The sequence below is a fragment of the Nothobranchius furzeri genome, chromosome 3 (assembly GCF_043380555.1).
Source record: "Nothobranchius furzeri strain GRZ-AD chromosome 3, NfurGRZ-RIMD1, whole genome shotgun sequence".
Taxonomy (NCBI): domain Eukaryota; kingdom Metazoa; phylum Chordata; class Actinopteri; order Cyprinodontiformes; family Nothobranchiidae; genus Nothobranchius; species Nothobranchius furzeri.
The window spans coordinates 68,739,846-68,756,961 of record NC_091743.1 but is presented as its reverse complement, the minus strand read 5'-3'; the positions used below and the strand labels follow the sequence as shown (position 1 = coordinate 68,756,961).

General features: G+C 48.1%; 1 protein-coding gene across 1 annotated transcript in view; it reads left to right on the top strand.

The window, feature by feature from the left end:
- Positions 1 to 17,116, top strand: part of tasora (transcription activation suppressor a) — a 46,420-nt gene that overhangs the window by 27,811 nt on the left and 1,493 nt on the right. The gene's annotated exons all lie outside the window — the stretch shown is intronic.

Below are 17,116 nucleotides of genomic sequence, written 5' to 3'. Positions count from 1 at the left end.
CCCTATCCCTAAGGCTGAGCCTGGCCACCCTGCGAAGGAAACTCGTTTCGGCCGCTGGGGTCACGGTTTTTTCAAATCCACAAAACATGTGGATTGATTGGGCAAACTCCAATGACCCCTCCATCACTCTAGCAAGGGTAAAGAGCGGTCCACAGTTCCACGACCAGGAGGAAAAACACATTGCTCCTCCTCAATCTAGAGGGTATCTAGAGTTTAATTAACAACACCCCGAACAGCGGTGCTTGGTTCCTTCCTGTTAGAACATCTTTAGGAGACGAAACTACAACTTTGAGGCGAGTAGAGCAACTCAGACCCATAGGTACCCATGCAAAATATGCGCTTGCTTGTCTAGGGCTACATCCCACAATGCAGTGTGACATTGTATCCCAATCTATTGTTAGCTACTGTAGAAAACACTATTTAGAATGATTGCTTTCTTTGTGATGGAGAAACAAATTGGTTTTATGTGGTTATTTGGAAGATGATCTACTTGTGTAAGATTGCCTATTAAACAAACTATGAACCCTACAGCTCAAAACAAATTATGATAGTTCCGTTACAGCTTTCCAACCCATAATCATCTTTAGGGTGCATTGTAAAGTTTTGTGTCTATAATCCCATCTGAAACATTTTCCTTTGGGGACTTCTGGCCTACCTAAAGATTTTGTATTTTGTAATGTTGTGAGGGCTATTTTGGGTTTTCTATTTTTCCATTAAGGGTTTGATTTAGTTGACTATTGATTTAAAACAGTTGTTGTAGGTGTAACGTCACGAAATGGACTGATTTGAAAGATCCCACAGGTCATATGCAGCCAGAGCAAATAACCCTGGCTGCTACATGTTCTGCTGTATCTTCCCTTGTCAGGAGTCTGTGAGTCTGCACAACTCAGATGACTTCATCAGCTGAGCACAGCTTCATCAGATAATAAAGATGAACAGTAGCATTCCTTTCCCCAAGGTTCCTTCACCAGAGAACTGTTTTAGATAAATCTATTCCCAGAAGAAAGACGATTTCATAGTTAATCATTTTATAATTTAAAATAATCATTGAAGAAAGAAGATTTTATGATTAAAAATCATGACTTATTGCCATGTATAATTAAGCAATGAAATGCTCAGGAATCCGTATTCAATGATGGTTTAGTAATTCTTGAAGTTCTGCCCTCATGAGAAAATTACTATGCAGTATTTTCTCCAAAAAACTGTCATCTGCGCCCTGAAGCAGACTATAAAAATCAGCGCCAGCAGGGACTTCATCTCCCATGATCCTCTGCAGCCGGCAGCAGCTTGATGACGTCACCAAAGCGACGCCGAACCTCGGAACCTACACAGTTTCCGTCCGCTGGATAGCCGAGCTATAAGAGCCGAAGCGCGGAGAGAAATTTCCTCTTTTGTCCAGGGTTCAACTGGTGTGAAGAGACACTCGTTTTGCTACCACTCCGGACGCGTATGCGTGGAGCTACTGGAAGCAACGGAAACAACATCTGATCTGCTCAGCGCGAACACAAAAGGGATGCCTTGGGGTTCGCTCATGCAAGATTTTTCTTTTTTTCCTCTCTCTCTTTTTTTCTCGATTCTCTTATAGCCAAAAGAAGCGGTCGACCGCGTGACCGCTTCAAATTAACAGACGGTTTCTCTTTCTTCCGTACCAAAAACGCCATCGGACCGTCAAAGTAAGATCCTTTTTGTTATTGTTTAATATCGAAGTTTGTTCATGCTGTGGCCAGGCAGACAGACTGTTTTGATATTCAACTTGCCTTTATAACTGACTTGTTGTTTTTTCTTGAGCTTGGTGAAGTGAAGTGTTTGATTAAGTTACCGTGAATGTTAAGCCACTGACTGTCTGTATTTGAGAAGACAAGCTAAAACACACACACACACACACACACGCACACACACACACCCACCCACCCACTGGTTTTCATGGTTTAGAAAGACAAGCTATATCCCACACACACATTCCACATGCACACACCCACGCGGTTCTTTGTTCAGCCAAACGAAGGATCCGCCATTTTGGTTTTTCCAAAACTCCCTCCATTTAGGGTAACCAACCTATCACTATCGAATTACATCATGTTACCCCACCTATCAGATTAGATTATCACGTCACATTATCATCTCATTGTTTCATTGCTTGTTATTAGTTTGATAAAATAAGTTGGTTGATGTTGATTGGCTAAACGCTTTGGGAGGTGCTGAAGTGATCATATTAGTTAATAAATGTTATTGCCAATTAAGTTTTGTCTCAGGTGATTTGTTTGTGTGGTATAGAATTATGACTGCTGCTCGTTAAACGAATTTTACGAACTTCAGATAAGAGTTTTTGGATTCATTTTCCCCTATAAGAGGGGTGGTGCCCCAAGGCATATCCATGGATATCCTAATTACGTAATAAATCAGTAAATATTTCCATATTTACGAATTGTATTGATGAATCCAAAGAGTAAGTAAAGCTTACAAATTATTTGTTGGCTAATAATCACAACATAATATGGAGCCCTGTGCGTGAGGCGCGATACACAGCAGATTATTTTATACAACACAGACAAATCCTTTGGTTTCTAGTAGAGCTTGGATTGAAATAACCAGTGGTCAGCCTTGAACCAGCTGGTGGCAACAGATTGGTGCTGATTTCACTAAGCAGTGTTTTTGGCTCCCTCTCCTGACCGGCCTCGGTCAGGACAGAAAGTGGCCATCTTGTTTTTGTAAAACCTAGAAGCTGCATCAAGACTCTCACCAATAACTCAGTGCTTGTTTAAAGTGATAGAGACAACTAAACAGTTGATGCTAACAATTTAAACAACTAACATATTGTTTATATTATTTTATTTGTCTTTTCCCACTGTTTGTGTGCATGTGCAGTTATTCTGTCTAACCTTTTAGATTAGACCAAACTGTTATTTTTAGCAACTTTAACTCACAGTGGTTAATTAAAACTAACCAAAACCTTCAATCAAAGACTGATTACACAGTTGCTAATATTCTGAAGGAATAAATAGCACTTTAACACGGCAAGTGTTGTAAGACGTTGCTAGGGCAACGCACCGGTACAGCTGTTTGCTAAAATACTGAAGGGAATAGTATTATATGTGTTGGTCACGGCATTAGCCGTGCATTTTAAACACTAAGACCTGTGTGCACCAAAGAGGTTAATTTAGTGTTGTCGCTATCCGATAGCAGTTGCTGCCACGAAGTGCAGCTTTGAGCTACTGCAGAGCTTTGCTAGGCTAATTTGGTTTAGTTGTTGAAAATGGAGGGTCAGAGTAGTGAACTGATCAGCTCCCAGCAACCAGGTGGCGCTGCGGCCCACGACAAATATGAACCTGGCCTATTCTCTGGACAAATGCTGTCCAAACTGGTCAGAATCACCCGGGAATCCGACTACCCCGTCAGGGGCCTCACTGAAGAACAGCGTAGCAAGGAGCTCGACACTGTGATATATCAAATAGAGAACCCAGATGGTAAGGTGCCAGTCCAGGTTCCCTTGGCTAAGTTAGTCCTCCTCCTCCATCAGAGAGAAATTCAATGTGATCTGAAGATCATGGAACTCCAGAGTATGCTAGCTGAAAAACAGCGAAATGGAAGGCTGGTGGAGGACGACGAGGACGACGACGCCTGCACCGATTCTGGGGAGAACAGGGAGAAGACCCCCCCACCCTCCCCACCTCCACCCCCACACTGGTGAGAACGGACAGTGGGGGGGGGGGGACACCATGACTCTGATGTTGAGCCAGAGTCTTTCCCCACGCTGGTACGAAAGCAAACCGGCAGAGCCGACTTGGGTCCGCTCAGGACGATCGGCGAAGAGTAATTGGTTTCCTCCACCAGAGGAAACGAGGGACAGTCGTCCCGCAGTAAAGGTTGGCCACCTCTTTCCAAGGTACCTGAAGTCAGGAGGACGCTGAGCGTGCCTCCTGATAGCCTGCCTCCTGATACATCCCCGTACAATAATCGGCAGTATGTAGTTTTGGACTCTCTGAACGGACTCATGCAGCAGGGGAGAGATGAAGCTTATCCGTCCCAACCTTCGGCCCCGTTCCCTACACACTCTATAGGGCACTCAGGACCACCCAGGGGCCGAGGGCAGTCCGCCCTCGGACCCCAGGTTGGACCACCACCCTCATCTTCACGGCCTTCTCAGTCAGTGAGAAGTCGACCAGCCGAGCAGCCCCTCTATTTAGACCGCTCCCCCAGTCCACAACGGGTGCAAGGTGCCGATTGGGGTTATGCACAGTATACCCCAGCCTGCACCTTAACCATCGGCATGCCGGCAGCCAGCTGCCTGACAAAGCATCCTACGCCAGTCCGTACCCGGATAGAGCGTATTACGTAGAAGCCCCAGTTGAAAGATGCAGGCTGCACCATGCAGACTGGCCCCGGGAGGAGGACCTCCCAGAGCACCCACATGACATGCCAGCAGCCCACCACAGCATGCCGGACCCCGATCTGGGCCCCAGGAATCAGCATTGGGAGCCCAGGACACACCAACGATATCCAGCGCACCCTGAGACAGACCGTGGGTCAGATTCAGAGGATGACGCGCGTGTACGTCAAACTGAATCGCTAGCCAAAGACATAGAACGCTTTGATCCTAACACCAGCAAATCCATCATCGAGGACTATCTCAGGGAAATAGAACGTTGTCTGCTCGATCTTCCAGCACCCTCTTCAAGGGAAAAGCTCAAGCTAATTTGGAAAACCACATCTAGGACGGTGCATGGTTTCATGGAAACTCTACCACCTGACACCCGAGATCGGTACTCCTCTCTCTGCCGACCATTGAGGGATGAATATTCTACATATGCCGACTCTGCGTCAGCTACAATGGGGGCCTTCTCCATCATACACGGAAGGAATGAGCCCCCCAGAGAGTATTATCGCCGACTCAAAAGTGCTTATTTCCAAGGTCGAAACGCCCCTGGTCTTGAGGAAGACCCTCCGTTCAGATCCCTCTTCCTTCACAACCTGCACGAGTGTGTTCGCTCCGAAGTCTCAATGTATTGTAGAATGAAAAAACTAACAACGCAGGAGATTAGGAGGTACGCTCAGCAGGCCTGGGAAGCAGGTGGGAAGCCCCACAAGCCTGACGCTCATCAACGCATCATGCACCTAGCTCCAGACGCCGAGCCGCGTTTGGAGCTGGAGGGCACAGAAGCTCCACCCGCTAAGCCAAAATCTGCTAAACCTAGACCTGCTAAACCGTAAAAGCAGTCCCAACCTCCTCCACATGGGAAGGGGGGTGCTGATTGGCAGCCACCTAGGTCTGGACAATCAGACAGGAAGTGGTCCAACCAAAACCAACGGCAAGCAGGTCGGAGCAATGGAAGGTTTAAGGAGCGCCGCCCACAGGTAGGTCCCGAACAGGAGTCCGCGGGTGAGTCCCTGACCAAAGCCGACCTCCAGGAAATGTTTCAGCGGTTCCTAACTGAACAGAAGGAACAGCTGAAATCTGCAGATGAAACCCCAGCACTGACTTCTTCTTCTAAGAAGCCAGACCCAGAGCACCCGTCCGCATGACTAGGTGTGGCTCAATCCCCCGGAGTGACCAGGACCTACCTGATCAGCTGGGGGAACACTACTGGTAGATCTCAGGAGTCTCCTGAAATCTGCCCCCCAGAGAAACCTGATACTAAATTTCTGAAGTTCCTCGGTGACTTAACCAACCATGATAATGCCCGCCGTTTGTACTGTAGCACCAATGTAGGTGGATGCATGCGGGTTGATGCTCTGCTGGATACCGGCTCAGAAATCACCCTGATATGCTCCACGCTGTTCAATCGCGTGTCCGACACCATGCGGTCGCTCGGGAAACCAGTCCAGGTTGAACCCTGTGACCTGAAAATCACCAGCTACACCCAGACCCGGGAGTGTATCACTAACCGGGCGTGGCTGGACATCACCTTCCAAGACATGACTCTGGTTCACCCGTTTTATGTCTGCCAGCTAGACACTGAACCACTTCTCATTGGTCAGGACCTGCTCGAACGTCTAGCTCCCCTCATCGACTGCCAGAAGGGTCAACTTTGGGCTCAAGTGGACACACCTAAGCCCTGGAGCCCGGACAGCAGCCGAACATCCCCCATTTTTGAAATCAGCCTACATGAGCCGCAAAACCCTTGTTCCAAGGTCATGCCCCTCCCTACGGCTCCCACAGACGAAGTCCGCCTTCAAAGGCACGGAACCGCTCCTGGAACCCCTCTCCGCACACATGCGTCTTTTCTCTACTCGCTGAAGAATGTCAGCCTGCAGCCATACGCACCACACATTGTTGGTGGTCTCACCATCAACTGCACTCACATCTCAGATGCTCGCCTTGCTCTTTGGTCAGAAAAGTCAGCCATCAGCCAGCAGACGTTTGAACTCCTGCGCCAGAAGGACCCCCTGCTGGTCAGTGTGACACGTAGCCACCAGCTCTTGTCAGCTATTTGGCCACAGAGGCTCCTGAAAGCGCCAGAAGTCTGCTCTCTGACTATCCAGCTTGGAGCAAGACAGCTCACACATACATTCAGCATCATACCACAGCTTGACCCACCTGCACTCATTGGAGCAGACCTGCTGGTTCGACTAGGTGCCCAGCTGGACACTTGCAATCAAGTCCTTTGGGCCAGCGCCATTCCCTCACCTGAGCCTCGCCCAGTAGGCCATGAACACTTGCTGTCCGGGCAGACCATTCCACAGGCCTGCCGAGCAGTGGTTGAGGCCAGCACGGTTCTGCCCCCACAGGTCAAGGGAGTGCCTGTTCGTCAGACTCTGATGAAGCATCAGAAGCTGCCAGGCACCCAGGCCTTCTTCCAGCCATCACCGCATTTCTTGAAACTCAACTTAGCTGTCTGTGGCACGCCCCTCTTGGAGCTGAACAATCGTTCTGTCTACTTGTTGGTCGAAAATCCGACCCAGAGTCCCGTCCACCTGCCGGCAGGAAAGCCCTTGGGCGTGCTGATAGATAGCTCCTTCCATGACTTTGAACTCTCAGTCCCCGTGATTGGACAACTTCCCTTGTTCGTGAACGACAGACAGATTGGGGCAGACACATTTAGTACTTTCCCCTAGGGCCTGCACGACTTTATTTTTTTTAAAGTCGACAGTCAAGTAATGAAAGTCGAGTCGACTTCGACTAGTCGTTGATGACGTCATACGCCGGAAGCGGGGGGGTGGGGGCTGGGGGGGAGGCGGGGGGTCGGTCGGTAGGTTCGCTGGAGTTTTTGACAATTAAAATTGCGCCCACATTTTCTAAGTTAACACATCTCTTTTAATAACGGTAGTTTCTGCATCCTCCTTCAGTCCTCTCCCCCCTCCCCCTGCGCAGCAGCCGCAAACTCACTGATGCACCTGCAGCCTTTCCTGCTGCTCTAAACATTAAAATAATTATTTCATTTTCTGTTCCTCACTTCTGATTACCTTCAATGGTGTCTGTTTGTTGCAACCACCAGGTACAAAAACTAACTTGTTTTTATTTGACTATTTTTCTGTCCTGTCTGTTTATTATCTTCCTGCATCTCCTCTCAATCCTAAAGAAAAACTGCTACCTGGGTTCATATATATTCACCTCATGAGTTTCCTTTGAACTGCAGTTCTAAAAGATCTACCGACCGCAAAAACAGCGGAGTGCCGCTGCTCGCCGGCCGACTACAACGGGACCGTTTTTGCTGCGGAGTTCATGCCGGAGCGGAGCGGAGCAGAGATAGTGGAATCTTGGGGGCGCGTCACCGGAGGACAACAGGTGATGCGCATCGCTCCGCAGCAGCGAAATGCATCAGGCACAAATAACAGACAGAAAACATGAAAGGAAATGAGCCGACATGAACGATCGCGTGTTTAATTGTTTTTGAGGTGGTGACACCTGATTTGGCGGTGCTCAGGATGCAATGTCTGGAGCGCACGTCAACGATCAGAGCTTTGCATGCACAAACTGGTTAAGATTAGGATGGGGGTGAGGGGAAGGTTAAATTGCAAGAGGGAAAATGTCACAGTTTGGTTAAATATCCGTTTTACCGCCGGTGTCAGTACCGCACAGCGCGTCGCCTCCGCCTCGATCCAGACGCGCAGGGGCTCATCACCTGCTGTCTTTTCCGAGGACTGCATCTTGTCAGTCATTATCACATGACAGCGACTAGTTGATGACAGGCATAAAAAGTCACTACAGAGCCGTGAAGTCGACTAGTCGACTAGTTCGTACAACCCCTACTTTCCCCTCACAAATGGTTACCATTAAGCGGCATGAAGCCCTTCCTGAGGAACCCATCTGTAGCGCCACCTTAGATACTGACAGCAGTCGGTGTCTAACGGTTTTTGCAATAAATACTCAGCCATCTGGGTCACCGGTTGAAAGCCCAGACCACCAGAGACTCTCCTCCTCTGAACCTTATGCCGGCTTTGAGGCCGAAATCAGCCAGCAGCTTGACAAAGCAGATGCGCTGGAATCAGAGGAGCAGAGAGCAGAGCTTAGAAGCCTTTTCTATGCGTTTCAGTCCATCTTATCCAGGGACTCCCTGGACTGTGGACTCACAGACCTGCACACGGTTCGTATCTCAACGAATCCGAATGCCCCTCCTACCTTTGTACGCCAGTACAAGATTCCCCTCGCTGCTTATGAGTCGATCCAGGAGATCCTCGATCAGCTGAAGGAGAAAAACATAATCCAAGACTGTAACTCCACTTACAACTCTCCTATCTGGCCGGTTCTGAAACTGACCGGGAAATGGCATCTCACCATAGACTATCGTCCACTGAACAAACAGGTACCTCTCTCGAGGTGGCCTATGATCCATTTAGATCAGGAGCTAGCCAGAGTCAGAGGTGCTCGTTTCTTCTCTACGGTTGACGTAGCCAACGGTTTCTGGACCATGAAGGTTGAGCCGGCGGACCAGTATAAGCTGGCTTTCTCCTTTGGAAATCGCCAATATACTTGGAACCGCTGCCCCTTTGGCTACTCTAACTCACCTGCTGAGTTCAACATTTTCCTCCACAAAGCCATGTGAGATGCTGCTTCCAGAGGGAACCTCATATATGTCGACGACATCTTGAGGAGTCAAACCTTCGAGGAGCACCTGGCCGAGCTCCGCCATGTGCTGCAGCAACTCGCTGCCGCCGGAGCTAAATTGGCACTTCTCAAAGGACAGTGGTGTAGAACCAAAGTGGAGTATGTTGGACTGCTGGTGGGCCCTAATGGAGTCGAGCCCCAAGCGAGACGCATTAGGGCCATTCAGGACATCAAAGTCCCAGCTAATCTGACTGAACTCAGGAGCTTCCTCGGAGTCTGCAACTACTCCAGGCAGTTCATTGAGGAGTACGCTGAAATAGCGAGGCCCCTCACTGAACTGCTTCGGAACTACACACCGTTCGTGTGGGACAGACCCCAAGAATTCTCCTTCCAGTTCCTAAAACAGAAGTTGGTGTCCGCACCCTGTCTGGCTTATCCAGACAAGGATAAAGAGTTCCACATAGAGGCTACTTTCTCCTCTCACTGCCTGAGCGCTGCCTTGAAGCAGAGGCACGATCAGGATATGAGAGTCGTGGCATACGCCAGCAAGCCTCTGAGCAAGGTGGAACTCCAGTTATCAGACTGCGAGAGAGCTCTCCTCTCTACAGTCTGGGCAGTCGAACACTTTTGTAGTTACATAGGAGGACAGAAAGTGATCATTGAAACGTGTCATCAGCCCGTCACCTTCCTAAATAGCCAGCGACTGCGTGAAGGAAGAGTGTCAAACAGCCGCATTGCGACGTGGATGATGGTGCTCCAAGGATACGACATTGAGGTCAAGTATGGTCAGAACACCAAGCTAGCGCTAGGACAAGGGCTAACAGGCTGCCAGCACTGTGACTCTGGCTCCGTCATGGGCCCCCTGGATGCACCTGCCGCTTTCTACCCAACTGCATCCAATCATCGCTACTTTGATGAGAATATTTTTCAAGAGCTTCCAAAAGTCTACACTGATGGATGTGCCTACCTTCACGAAGGCCAGCTCCGTGCTGGGGTTGGAGTCGTTTGGGTGGACTGTGACACCACGCAACCAAATCACTACTGGTTGGGCCGAAAGTCTAGTCAGTACGCCGAAATCGCTGCAGTGTTGATAACCCTCCAGCAGGCGACAGCCTTGGACATCACTCAAATCGTCCTTTGCTCGGATTCAAATTACGCTAGACACAGCTTCATTTCTCAATTCCCCATTTGGAAGGAGAACCACATGAAAAACGCCAGGAACAAAGACGTGAAACACTCGGAGTTATTCCTAGCGTGTGATCTGCTCACCACCGAGAAAGGCATAATGGTCTACTGGAAAAAGGTCAAAGGTCACTCCAGGACCCTAGGTCCGGATAAAGATGATAATGACGAAGCTGACCGCCTTGCTAAGCTCGGTGCTGACCAGGGAACCTGCTGGGAATTCAAAGACAAGTGGCTTCCACCCAAGGCCGTCCACGAGGTCTGCGCGATTACTCGTCGCCATGCTAAACAGGCAGACGAACCTCAGAACGTTGGGGGACCCTTGTTTCTAGGCAGAAAACCACAGGACGTGGACCTAGTCACCATGCAGGAACAAGATCCTGACCTGAAGCTTATCCGCAAGCTTCTCCACAAGGGCTCAATGTCTGAACAACCGTCACCACCTACTGGCGAAAGCCAAGATTTGGTAAACCTGCATCGTCAGCTCATGCACCTGAAACTACAAAACGTTTTGTTAGTTTACATGCGCAACAACCACAGCATGCCGTGCTGGGTCGTTCCAATCAACCACAGGGGAATAATGCTTGCCTACGCCCACGACACTCCTATTGGAGGTCACCGCAGAGCAAAAGCTACCCTCGCGTCACTGACAGAAGTAGCATATTGGCCGTCGATGTCCAAGGACATACACAGCTATGTCCAAGGTTGCCTCATCTGTGCCCAGTTTCAACCCTCCCAGCCGCTCGCTAGAGCACCACTGCAACGCAGGGGAATAACCATCCCTTGGTCCCACCTGCAGATCGACTACTGGGTTGGACCGGTTCCCAAATCGGCAAGAGGAAACAAATATATGCTAACTATAACTTGCAGTTTCACAAAGTGGGTGGAGTGCCTTCCAGCGCCAAACGACACAACCGTCACAACCGCTGTACTGCTGATTAATCACGTTTTCAGTCGATGGGGACTTCCACTCTGCATCGACTCTGACCGAGGAACCCATTTCACATACAGTGTAATGACGTCCCTGTTTGAACTTCTGGGAGTGGAAGTGAAATTCCACCTCCCCTATCGCCCACAGTCATCCGGACAGGTCGAACGGATGAACCACACGGTCGTCTCCATGCTCAAAAAGTACGTCTGCACCACCGGGAAGGACTGGGACGTTAAGCTCCCTCTGATCCTGATGGCCATACAGTCCACTCCCCAGCGATCCACGGGGGTTACGCCCTTTGAGATGATGACCGGCAGACCTATGACCATACCACTGCACGTCCTGTATCACCCAGAAGATGTCAGCGTTGCCACTGCCTATACCGCTCATATGTGGCAGATTTAAAAACACACCTCAGAGCTACGTTTGCACACGCTCAGAAGGAACTGGAGACCAATGTAGAAGGCGCTAAAGCCTACTACGACCAAAAGACAACCGGTTCGCCCAACCGGCAGGCAAAGCTAAGAAGTTTCTGCCCCTCTGGTTGGGACCATTTGAAATTGTGGCAAAACTCTCTCCAGTTGCATACAGGTTACGCATCACCAAAGCAAGGCAGGAGCCTGTCTACAAATGGGTGCATGCGAACCAAATCAAACCCTACGTCAAACCCTCCCCGTGGGTACAGAGACCATACTCCCCGCCGGAGGTAGACGTAGCCTCCACATAGTTCTACGCATGGAAATGGGAAAGGGGGGGGGGGGGTGCATGTCTAACCCACTAACGTGTACTAACCGACAAAGAACAAGCGCCCCCCCCCCCCCCCCCCCCCCCCCCGGCCGTCCCTTTCACTAACCACGAGTCTCTCCATTACAGGATGGAGTTACTCTGGATCTTCCGCATCCTCTTTGGATCAACGTTAGCAACTCCATCAGCTATCATTCAACCGGGACCACCAACCGGGATGGTCCTCCAGGACACCCCCGGATTGTTGATCACACACTGCCGCATACATACGCAACGTATCGTTGTCCGTTTGGACCCGTGGGACGTCTATCACAAGCACTTGATACCGGCTCCCCCTCCTCACAAATCCATTATTGGTACTGTTCAACATGCCAAGCGCACCACTACTTACATGTTGGCACAACTTCAAAAATTCATAGTCACCGAGGACGACCTCGGAAATAACCGCCCAAGAAGGTTTCTGGGTGGACTCATCGCGGTGGGTTCCCTCTTTTCAATAGGACTTTTGGCGGCCAACACAATTAGTATTAAGACTGTCCAATCACACATTGCGGAACTCCAGGACGAGATGCCAGCGATCCAAAGGAAACTCCTCCTCCTAGACCGTAAACAGGATGTACTTACTAAAACCTTACAGGGTACTCTTGTAACTGTCAACATATACTCTGCTCTGATTAATGAATCTCTACGTGCAATCAAGACTTTGTCTGAAACCATACATCATGATATTGTGTACACACGAGTGGTGAGAGATTTGATGCAGGACCTGCTCAGGGAAGTAAGTTCCACTCTGGACAGCTTGGTGGAAGGTCGCATTCCCACATACTTGGTACCACTGGACCTGCTCAAAGATATTTTGACAGCTGCTACTCCCTCTACTGTACACACTTCACAAATCCACCTAGCGTACAGCCTAGGCAGTGCAATTCCCATTCACGTTGATGCAGAGAAATTAGAACTTGGTTTCCTATTAAATGTCCCCATAATTGAGACACCTCACATCTATAGGCTTAAGTCTATGCTAAACGTTGGTTTTTGGAAAGACGGTAAGCATTTCCTCCTTAGAACTCCGAGCTTCCTAGCTTACCAAGATAATGATAACAAACTCTAACTCCTAACTTAGATCTATGCACATAGACCAAGGATATCCCCTGGGTGTGTCCTGGTAACCCATTTGTCTGGGACGTTGCCAATTATCAGTGTGGCCTCAGGAGCGACGCGCCCCTGCAGAATTGCCAAGCAACTGTTACATTAAAAGATGTGAAAATGGATACTAGAGTGGAACGTGCAGGTGACAGATGGCTTATTAGCACCCCAGCAGACTCGGCCCTTGTAACTTATGACCAGCATAACGTTGCCACTGGGTTACAAGTGCCGAACCAAACCATTTTCCTCTCAGTTCCGCCAGGTGCAATTGTACACTTGGGCAACCTGGCACTCCACCATCTCAACCTCGAACAGTATGACTCAGAGATTGAGATCATGGACGCATTCCAGGGTTATAACTTTACCATTGATTTAGAAATTGACCAACAACTGCTGACTGAAGGAACCAAACTTGTTAAGTTCACACAAACCCCACATGAACTTACTCTAACGCCCATGAATCAATACCCAAAACGCTATATAGTCACAGATTATACCACTTTAATCTGCACATTGGTCGCCCTGGGGCTGGGATGGCTCATCACGGCCGTGATAGCTTATTCCGCCTACAGGCGTGTTAATAAACTCCAGGATAAGATGCACCTGCTCACTTACGGTGTGCCTCGCGACCGCGTTCGGAGAGAGACCAAGCGTGAGTGTACCACATCGGTCTAAAGGGGGTGAGCAACATTTTCTTTGTTATTTTGTAACCCTATAAGTAGTTTAAGCTTTATTCTACCTCTACTTTTATCTAAGTTTTGCATTATGCCATATTCTTTATAAGCTACACTCTGAATGTATTACCTATGAATGTCTTTTATGATAACTCAAGGTTGCTATGAAATTTCTTGGATGTTATATGTTTTTTTTGGGGTGGGTCCCTATATTTTTGTTTCTTACTTGGTAACATTTAGCTAGTGGTTATGAGCCGGCCCAGCTCAGTCTGTCAGTGAATCTGTCAGCCGCCTAGCACAATTTAGTTCCTCTTGTTTCATGGTCCTTGTTTTAGCCCAAAGACTGTCCTGATCCACCCTTTGGACCAAAAAGTGTGGGATCTTGGGACCACATAGGCCAATGCGCGTTTGCGAACTATGGACCCTCGTACATGGACTGCTTGTCCGGGATCGCGTGCCCCAGAAACTGAACTATATGGCCGGTGGTGATATGCCCCTTTATCCCCTCACGGGTGCCCCTGTTAAGCCCATGGACTGTGGACTGCCTGATCTTCGCCCCTTTTGTCCCCTCATGGAGTCAACCGCCCGCCGGCCTCCCTCCTTCCATACTGCTACCTCGCATGGACGACGACACCCCTGGTAGAATGTGCGTACCACCTGCGTGGGTGGCTCCTCCTCGTTATGCGCGTGGGGACTATCCCGTTTCCTATCCCCTTTTGTTCTTTTGCCTGACCAGGATCCAAGACCAAGACAAAGACCAAAGGTGACCAAGGCGATCAACGTTCCTGAGGGACAAACCCATCCGTGCTTCCGACGATCAAGCTCTGGCGCGATCCCCGAAACCAAAAGAGGGAATGTTGAGGTTCTGCCCTCATGAGAAAATTACTGTGCAGTATTTTCTCCAAAAAACTGTAATCTGCGCCCTGAAGCAGACAATAAAAATCAGCGCCAGCAGGGACTTCTCCCATGATCCTCTGCAGCCGGCAGCAGCTTGATGACGTCACCAAAGCGACGCCGAACCCCAGAACCTACACAGGTTCCGCCCGCTGGATAGCCGAACTATAAGAGCCAAAGCGCGGAGAGAAATTTCCTCTTTTGTCCAGGGTTCAACTGGTGTGAAGAGACACTCATTTTGCTACCGCTCCGGACGCGTATGCGTGAAGCTGCTGGAAGCAACGGAAACAACATCTGATCTGCTCAGCGCGACCACAAAAGGGACGCCTTGGGGTTCGCTCATGCAAGATTTTTCTTTTTTTCCTCTCTCTCTTTTTCTCTCGATTCTCTTATAACCAAAAGAAGCGGTCGACCGCGTGACCGCTTCAAATTAACAGACGGTTTCTCTTTCTTCCGTACCAAAAACGCCATCGGACCGTCAAAGTAAGATCCTTTTTGTTATTGTTTAATATCGAAGTTTGTTCATGCTGTGGCCAGGCAGACAGACTGTTTTGATATTCAACTTGCCTTTATAACTGACTTGTTGTTTTTCCTTGAGCTTGGTGAAGTGAAGTGTTTGATTAAGTTGCTGTGAATGTTAAGCCACTGACTGTCTGTATTTGAGAAGACAAGCTAAAACACACACACACACACACACACACACATACACACACAGGTTTTCATGGTTTAGAAAGACAAGCTATATCCCACACACACATTCCACACGCACACACCCACGCGGTTCTTTGTTCAGCCAAGCGAAGGATCAGCCATTTTGGTTTTTCCAAAACTCCCTCCATTTAGGGTAACCAACCTATCACTATCGAATTACATCATGTTACTCCACCTATCAGATTAGATTATCACGTCACATTATCATCTCATTGTTTCATTGCTTGTTATTCGTTTGATAAAATAAGTTGGTTGATGTTGATTGGCTAAACGCTTTGGGAGGAGCTGAAGTGATCAAATAAGTTAATAAATGTTATTGCCAATTAGGTTTTGTCTCGGGTGATTTGTTTGTGTGGTTTAGAATTATGACTGCTGCTCGGTAAACGCATTTTACAAACTTCAGACAGATTGATAAGAGGTTTTGGATTCATTTTCCCCTATAAGAGGGGTGGTGCCCCAAGGCATATCCACGGATATCCTAATTACGTAATAAATGGGTAAATATTTCCATATTTACGAATTTTATTGATAAATCCAAAGAGTAAGCAAAGCTTACAAATTATTTGATGGCTAATAATCACAACAGTAATGTTTACAGGATGAGGTCATTACACCAGACAAGAAGTAAGGTTAAAATTAAGAACGCATGACACATAACTAACCTTGTCCCTAGACTCAGAGACACTGCGTCTCAGAGCATGAGTTTCTGAGATTCTTGGTAAGTTTGGTAATAGATGAGGGCGGGTATATAAACCAGCCGCTCTGCTTTCTCGTCAGTCGAGAGAGAAAGCTGGAGACTGGCCATCTCTTAGCAGATCTCAAGCTCAGAAAGATTTTTGACACGCTTTCAAAACCTTAAAGCTTTTTGCACCTGCGAAGATGAAGAACAACAAGATAGTTTTCCTGCAGAACAAAGATTATTTTGCAAAACTCCTTCAGATTTATTTTAAGACGCGTGGTTCCATCCATCTGTTGTGACCTGAGACACATCTCTAGGACTGAAAGGACGCCACCTCAGTACTCTACAGCCCTCCGGTGCCAGCGGTCATCCGACCACTCTTACTTTTGGATCCACCAAGAGGGTGCCTCTACGGTAATGTAGACACACAGATAGCGTCTTTATGCAGTTTGATAAATAACAGTTTATAGCTTATCTGCAAACCAAATTCTTTTATCCAGAACACACCTCCCTGAAGATACGGAGATTCTGATTCATCATCTCATATTCACATATTGTTTTCAGACACCCATCTTTTAGTTCCATCCACTCACAGGATAGTAGTTTAAACCATTTGTCAAGTCTTAATTGTTTGTAAAATAAATTCTTATTTGTTTGCAAACACTGACTGGTTCTTGAATCATAAACGAAGTGTGAACGATCCCTTAATAATTAAAAGAATCCTAGAACCTTCTAATTAATCATCCTAAGACCAAGCAAGGTGATATTCCATAAGTAATAGAGTATTACAGCTATTGGTCACAAGTAATGAGAATAGAAATAAATAGCTTTTAAAGCTATTTATTTAGCCCACATTACTCCACTATTTTCCATTACATAGGAGTACACCATTCCTACTGTGGAATATGGAGGTGGTTGGCTGATGTTTTGAGGATGTGTGAGTTTCCAAGGTGCTGGAAACCTGGTCAGGATTGATGGCAAGATGAATCCGGCAGCTTATCAAAAAATACTGGAGGAGAATTTGCGCTCATCAGCTCAAAAGCTGTGCGTGGGTCGCACTTGGATGTTCCTACAAGACTGATCCAAAACACAAGGCCAAATGGACCTGCCACTGACTCCAGCAGAATAAAGTGATGGTTGTGGAGTGACCATCTTAGTCTCCTGACCTCAAT